At 35.2% G+C, this 6,739-nt stretch overlaps 1 long non-coding RNA gene across 1 annotated transcript in view; it reads left to right on the top strand.

The window, feature by feature from the left end:
- LOC137647072 (uncharacterized) overlaps nucleotides 1–6,238 on the top strand; it is a 7,227-nt gene extending 989 nt beyond the window's left edge. Inside the window, exon 2 of the long non-coding RNA XR_011045527.1 lies at nucleotides 5,392–6,238. This is a non-coding gene — a long non-coding RNA (uncharacterized lncRNA). The remainder of the gene's footprint in view (nucleotides 1–5,391) is intronic.
- Nucleotides 6,239–6,739: the final 501 nt, after the last annotated feature.

Genomic DNA, 6,739 nt, shown 5'->3' with positions numbered 1-6,739 from the left:
TTCATGTATTATTATTCTGTCCCTACCTTCCTTACTGCTCACCATAACCTCAGTCTTATCCATATTTATCCTCAAGCCACGGCTCTTCAGTTTCCTGCCACTCTACAACCATTCTTAGTAAGTCTGTCTCATTTTCAGTGGTAATCACCAAATCATCTTCATATAGTAACTCCCACAACCCTTCATTTCTGATCTCTTCACACATCCATGACCACCACAAATGAAAATGGGATTGATGGTGACCCCTGGAGTAATCCAACACTAACTTCAAAGGTTTCTGTAGTTATTACTTTCGTCCTTGTTCTTTTGTATATTATCTCATCCATTCCATTAAACTTCTCTATGACTTTCCTCTTCCTCAAGTCAAAAAACATAATTTCTCCTAGGATTCTATCATAAGCTTTCTTTTGATATACAAAAGCACAGAAACACTTCTGGTTTCCCTTTAGCCTCTTTTCCTGTACCTGGCTTACTATAACGATGGCATCCACAGTCCCTCTCCCCTCATGAATCCGTACTGCTGTTTCCCAGTCTTTACAATCTCTCTCAATCTCATCTAGTACTGTCTCAAAAACTTTCAAACCACGCTCTGTTAGTTTAATTCCCCTGTAGTTACCACATTCTATGACATCGCCTTCTGCTTAAATATAGATATAATTAGACTCTTCTCCCATTCTTTAGGTATTATTTCCTTTTCCAATATCGCACTAAATGAATCCAGCATCCTTTCTCCCCCTCTGTAGCTAGTATCTTGACCATTTCAATTTGAAACTCTGATGGCCATGGTGCTTTACCATTCTTCATTTTACTTAATGCCTTCTGATGTTGAAGTTGAGAATAGGATAAAAACAGCATTGGGAAAGTGGAGGGAGGTAGCAGGAATGGTATGCGATAAGAAAATGCCAATCAAGGCAATAATCAAGATCTATGGCACAGTAATAAGATCAGTGTTAATGTAGGGATCAGAAAGTTTGGCTTTAAGACGAAAAGAGGAAGCAGAGCTTGAAAGAACAGAGATGAGAATGCTGAGGTGGATTATGGGGATATCACTTCCTGAAAGATTGGAAAATGATGAAATAAGAAGAATGGCAGGAGTAATAAAGATTACAGAGGTGATAAGTGTCACGACAGAAGGTGTGGGCGTGTGTTGCGGATGGATGGTGGGAAGGGAGTGAAGATGGCTGGAGAGGAACCTGTTAAGGGGAGAAGAAAAAGAGGGAGGCAGAGAAATAGATGGCGAGATAAGGTGAAGGATTATATGGAGAGAAGGAAGAGGTTTGGTGGAATAGGATGCCTTTGATAGAAGGAAGGCATTGGAGAGAAGGCATCAGGCAATCGACCCCTAACATAGGGATAGCGGTTGAGAAGACGACTGCAAGACAGCAGCTGTCTTTTGTCGCTTTCTAAGGCCCGCAGGACGTATTGTGGTAGTATTCTTACACTTCTATCACACACACATATCTATAGTCAGACCTTTTCCGTCATGAGGCCCAATACTACACAGTATTCTAGAAATTTTGTTCCAACTGTGTCCAAGTTGTGGAATGATCATCCTAATCGGGTAGTTGAATCGATGGAACTTCAAAAGTTCAAACTTGCTGACAAAAGTCTTTTTACAGTTTATATATGAAATATCTGTTTTGATGTTGTTACTGTTTTCAAAATATTTTATTTTAATTGTTCATAACTTCTCATATCATTTATTTATTTCCTTATTTCCTTTCCTCACTCGGCTATTTTTCCCTGTTAGAGCCCTTGGCTTATAGCATCTTGTTTTTCCAACTAGGGTTATAGCTTATCTAGCAATAATAATAATAATAATAAAGATATCCTTGGCAAAGAAACGAAGAGTATGATATCAAACTAAGGTTGTTTAAATACACTAGTATACTTCGAAACATTTCGCCAACATACATTTTATAAATATTAGTTTTCATTACACATGATAATAAGGATTATAATTTACCCTAATAATCTTAAAGTAAGTATCATATATGATATATTTAATGACTATTAAGAGTTAGGATTTAAAAACAACACCGCCAGCAACAATAATATTCGTAATAGTCAAGTCCTCTCCATCATGAGGCTCAATACTACACAGTACTCTAGAAGTTTTATTGCAGCTGTGACCAAGTTGTGGAATGATCTTCCTAATCGGAGGGTTGAATCAGTAAAACTTCAAAAGTTCAAACTCGCAGCAAATGTTTTTATGTTGAACAGGCTTGCATAAGTCCTTTTGTAGTTTATAAATCAAATATCTGTTTTAATGTTGTTGATGTTTTTAAGATATTTTATTTTAATTTTCATTACTTCTTATATGGTTTATTTATTTCCTTTCCTAACTGGGCTATCTTTCCCTGTCTGTCTGTCTCTGTAAGATTGCCTTACCTTTGTGTAAGACACGGGCTCTTACACAAAGGTAAGGCAATCTTACAGACAGACAGACAGGGAAAGATAGCCCAGTTAGGAAAGGAAATAAATAAACCATATAAGATGTATTGAAAATTAAAATAAAATATTGTTGGAGCCCTTGGGCTTATAGCATGTTGCTTTTCCAACTAGGGCTGTAGCTTAGCTAATAATAATAATAATAATAATAATAATAATAATAATAATAATAATAATAATAATAATAATAATAATAATAATAATAATAATATTCGTATCATGGCATTTCAGATGGGCATTCTGCAACCTCGCTTCACCTTGTGTGGTCTATTGTTTGCGTTGTTCTTCTTCCCCTTCGGCATCATCCTCTGCTTTCTTCTTAGAGAAAACATCTGCACGAATTGTCAATTGGCCTTTGCATAACGAAGAATATCTCTTCTAGGTAATGTAACTTTACAGACTTGATGGAAATTGGTGGTCTAGCGTAAAAAAAAAATTACACAAGTTGTTCCATGCAACTATATCGAAAGCTCATCTGTGGCATATCACAGCCATGAATATTGTGAACTACGCCATTAACTCTGAATACGTCTAGCATATATATAATACATATATATATATATATATATATATATATATATATATATATATATATATATATATATATATATATATATATATATATATATATATATATATATATATATATATATATATATATGTATAGTGTGTGTGTGTGTATGTGTGTGGGGGGGGGAGTGGGTGAACGTATTTACACAAAGTTTGTACCAAATGTATATTCATGTCCTTATCTAACACATCTAAGATACCAGTTATCTGATTGTCCTGATTATCATTGGTAGATAACCTGGGCCATCTAGTTCATATCAGGTTATCATCTAGCCGTATCTTTGAAGAATCTCGTTTGATATATAACTTTACAAAATTCCCATCAGGGTCTAGGATAAGGTTTTAGTATCCATTATTACCTTCGCCAACGAAGTTGGAAGGAGGTTATGTTTTACCCACGGTCCAGATATATTTAGACCGTGGTTTTACCCTCGGTTTTGTGTGTGTTGTTTGTGAACAGCTTCCTGGCCACAATTTTAATTGTAGAGTAATTTAACTTGCAGGGATTAACTGTTATGTAAAAAGCTGGAAATCATTAAATTTTGTAAGGTCAAAATCAAATGTCAAGGTCACGGTCAAGTAAAATGTCCAATTCACGTAATAAGCCATAAGTTTGGACATCATTGTCACATAGACTTCAAACTTGGTTCATATTTAAGCGTATAAAATCCATACAAATTAATATATGTTAAGGTCAAAGGTCAAGGTCGAGAAATAAGCTGCCGCGGTGGAGGTCTACGTTCTACTGAGTGCCCCTCTAGTTCTAGTTTGTGACAGTTTTCTTCTGCTTGAGACAATCTTATTAGCGTTTTCTTATTACTTTTTTTTCTTTGATGTAATGTTGTGACACTATCTTTTCATGAGCTCTAAAGATTTTTCTCAATTTTGTTTTTCTATGTTTTTCAGTTATATTCTTACTTTTTTCTTATAGGTCCGTCAATTTTTTTATATTCTTATCTATTTGCTTACTATGCATGAGACCTCGCTTTTCGTAAAACCCTTTCCCCTTGATTGATTTTAAACCTGTTTGTACCTTTACTTAAAACTGTCAGTCACTGTGGATTTGTTAGCTCTGTCTTGAGCCAGAGAAGACGAAATCTTACGTACGTTTATGTTTTATAGATAAATCAACTTTCTTTTCCCTCGTCTGACACCTTCAAGTCCCTCACATCTGTCATTAAATTAGATCTAAGAGTCATGTCACGACCTTTGCTTAATAATGTCTCTATAGCACCTTTCAATTTTCTTGGAATTTTTAGCTACCCCTCTTAGAATCTTCTCAAGATATCAATGGGAAATATAATTCCATTCATGGAGAAGTGTTCACTCTGCTGACAAGGTTCTCTCGTCCCATTTCTTCTCGAAAGGTTTGAATTAAAAACTTTTCGTTTAACACAAAAATACATTAATTGTGACAGCTTCGTCTCCTCTTAACTAAGTAATGAGATGCCTGGTGCCTAAGTCCATTGCATATTGATATGTTGGCATATTTCCTATTAACATTTTGAATACATGTTACGATATTCACTCGTTTGCTCAGTCAGTGTTAGGCTGCACATTTCCATAAAGATTATTTATCTTTTATGGGCTGCTCGTAAATTTGAGGTTTAAGAAAATGGAAATTGAATTAATTCATGTTACCCAAGAAGTCATTTTTTTGTAGTCAAAATGTATCATGGTCAAAGTAAAGTCTTAGAAAAGCGTATTTTTTTCAGATAACAATAGGATTTAAAACTGATAAAAAATGAAGTGGGAAATTTGTCTCATCTATAATAAAAATAACATTAGTTTCCTAAAACTTTATCCAATCTTATCATCTGATAACTTTGTTTTTACGTGACAGTGACCATATCACTTGTAGCCTTCGATTTACGTTAAAAATATTTGTTTATATTTATAGAAGCTTGCTGTCAAATCTGAAACCAGACGATGGTCATTTTATTTAAGAATATCCCCCTGATATGGAATTAATATGATTTTCGTCCGTAATGCTTTGATAAGAAAAAAATATTTCTAGTTCGAAGCCGCATTTTTATGACGAGGCCTGAACACCAACTTACTTGATGTTTTTCAAAAAATTTCACAGGGTTACGGGAGCTGTTCAAAAACGAATGAAAAAGAATGTTATTTCCTGTAGAGAGGCTTCCTGTTATAATTTTCTTTTTACATGAACGTATGAGTATTGGTTTTGTAGATTGGATGTGCCATTTTCCAAAGACATGATCGGTTACATTTAGTATTTTCTTCTTTGGTCTTCTGAATGAGCTATTAACTTCTAGGTAATTAACTTTGAGAATGCTAGCTATCGAAGAAGCAATCAATGAAAATAGTGTGAAAGTAAATATTCACCTCGATTTCTTTTCTTTTCAGTTCACGACTTCTGAGCTAGTTATGTTAGGATTACTTAGCAATTGTCTGCATGCTGACTAACCAGAAGGATACAGGAACCAGGATTCGAAATGATCCTGCTAAAAGCTGACTCTCTGCCATAACAGCTCTAAGCCACGACTCGGTTGGGTTTCTGGAAATTTCACAGAAATGCTTCGAAGTTCGGTATACAACCTTTGTAAAGGGAAGGTTCTATGCACGCAATGTTGACGCAAAACATAATTTTCATACCACATCATCACCTTAATACCTCAACTACAGTCAGTTTTTTAGCGAGGCAGATTTGCACCGACTTGCAGTGGTGCCCTTTTAGCTCGGAAAAGTTTCCTGATCGCTGATTGGTTAGATGCAGATTTACACCGACTCGCAGCGGTGCCCTTTTAGCTCGGAAAAGTTTCCTGATCGCTGATTGGTTGGACAAGATAATTCTAACCAATCAGCGATCAGGAAACTTTTCCAAGCTAAAAGGGCACCCCTGCGAGTCGGTGCAAATCTGCCTCGCTAAAAACAATTACTATAGAATTATCATAGTACGAATATCTCCGCTCCAAAATCACTATTATATTTTACCTAACAGCGTTGGAATATGTTACAACAAAATGTGGAAATTTTAACGCATAGCTTCGAATTCTGTTCATGGCTCTCCATAAAAAAAAGAACGTGTGGAAACGATAATATTTTACAATAAATTCTCTGTTATTCTAATGCTTAGACGTGTCTTCTATTGTCGGAGATAATTATACTATTACGTATGTTAAGAATAATGTATAGATTTAAGTGATATATATTTAACCGAATACTTGCCTGGAAAAATAAACATTTCTTACCAGATCTTTATATTCTTCCCCCCCCCCTCTCTCTCTCTCTCTCTCTCTCTCTCTCTCTCTCTCTCTCTCTCTCTCTCTCTCTCTCTCTCTCTCTCTCTCTCCTTATTAATCTCTTTTGGCAGAAAGTAATTATATCTATAGCTTCCATGAGAAACAACGAAAAAATGAATAGTTCGGAAATCTCGAAGTTACGACTTTTATCTCCGCAAAATAAAATGGCGTTTATTTGATAAGGCTACGACGATATTACGACCCTAATAGTTCATAAATAGTTCATAGCAAATAAGATTAAATCCAACTAAAACTTTACATAGTTTTGAGTACCCTACAACAATCCATGTCTTCATAAATCTTTAAAGACAAACAAAATTGGGAGCATTTCTAATTCGTTGGGACAGACTAAAAAACCACATTTTACACTACAAAGAAAATAGACACAAGAACACCACCTAATCTAAGGTTCCTCACCTAACCTAACCTAACCTAGGAGCCATATCCTTAGC

Source organism: Palaemon carinicauda, chromosome 9, assembly GCF_036898095.1.
Source record: "Palaemon carinicauda isolate YSFRI2023 chromosome 9, ASM3689809v2, whole genome shotgun sequence".
NCBI lineage: Eukaryota > Metazoa > Arthropoda > Malacostraca > Decapoda > Palaemonidae > Palaemon > Palaemon carinicauda.
The sequence above is the reverse complement of the archived record's forward strand: the minus strand, read 5'-3'. Positions and strand labels throughout refer to the sequence as shown.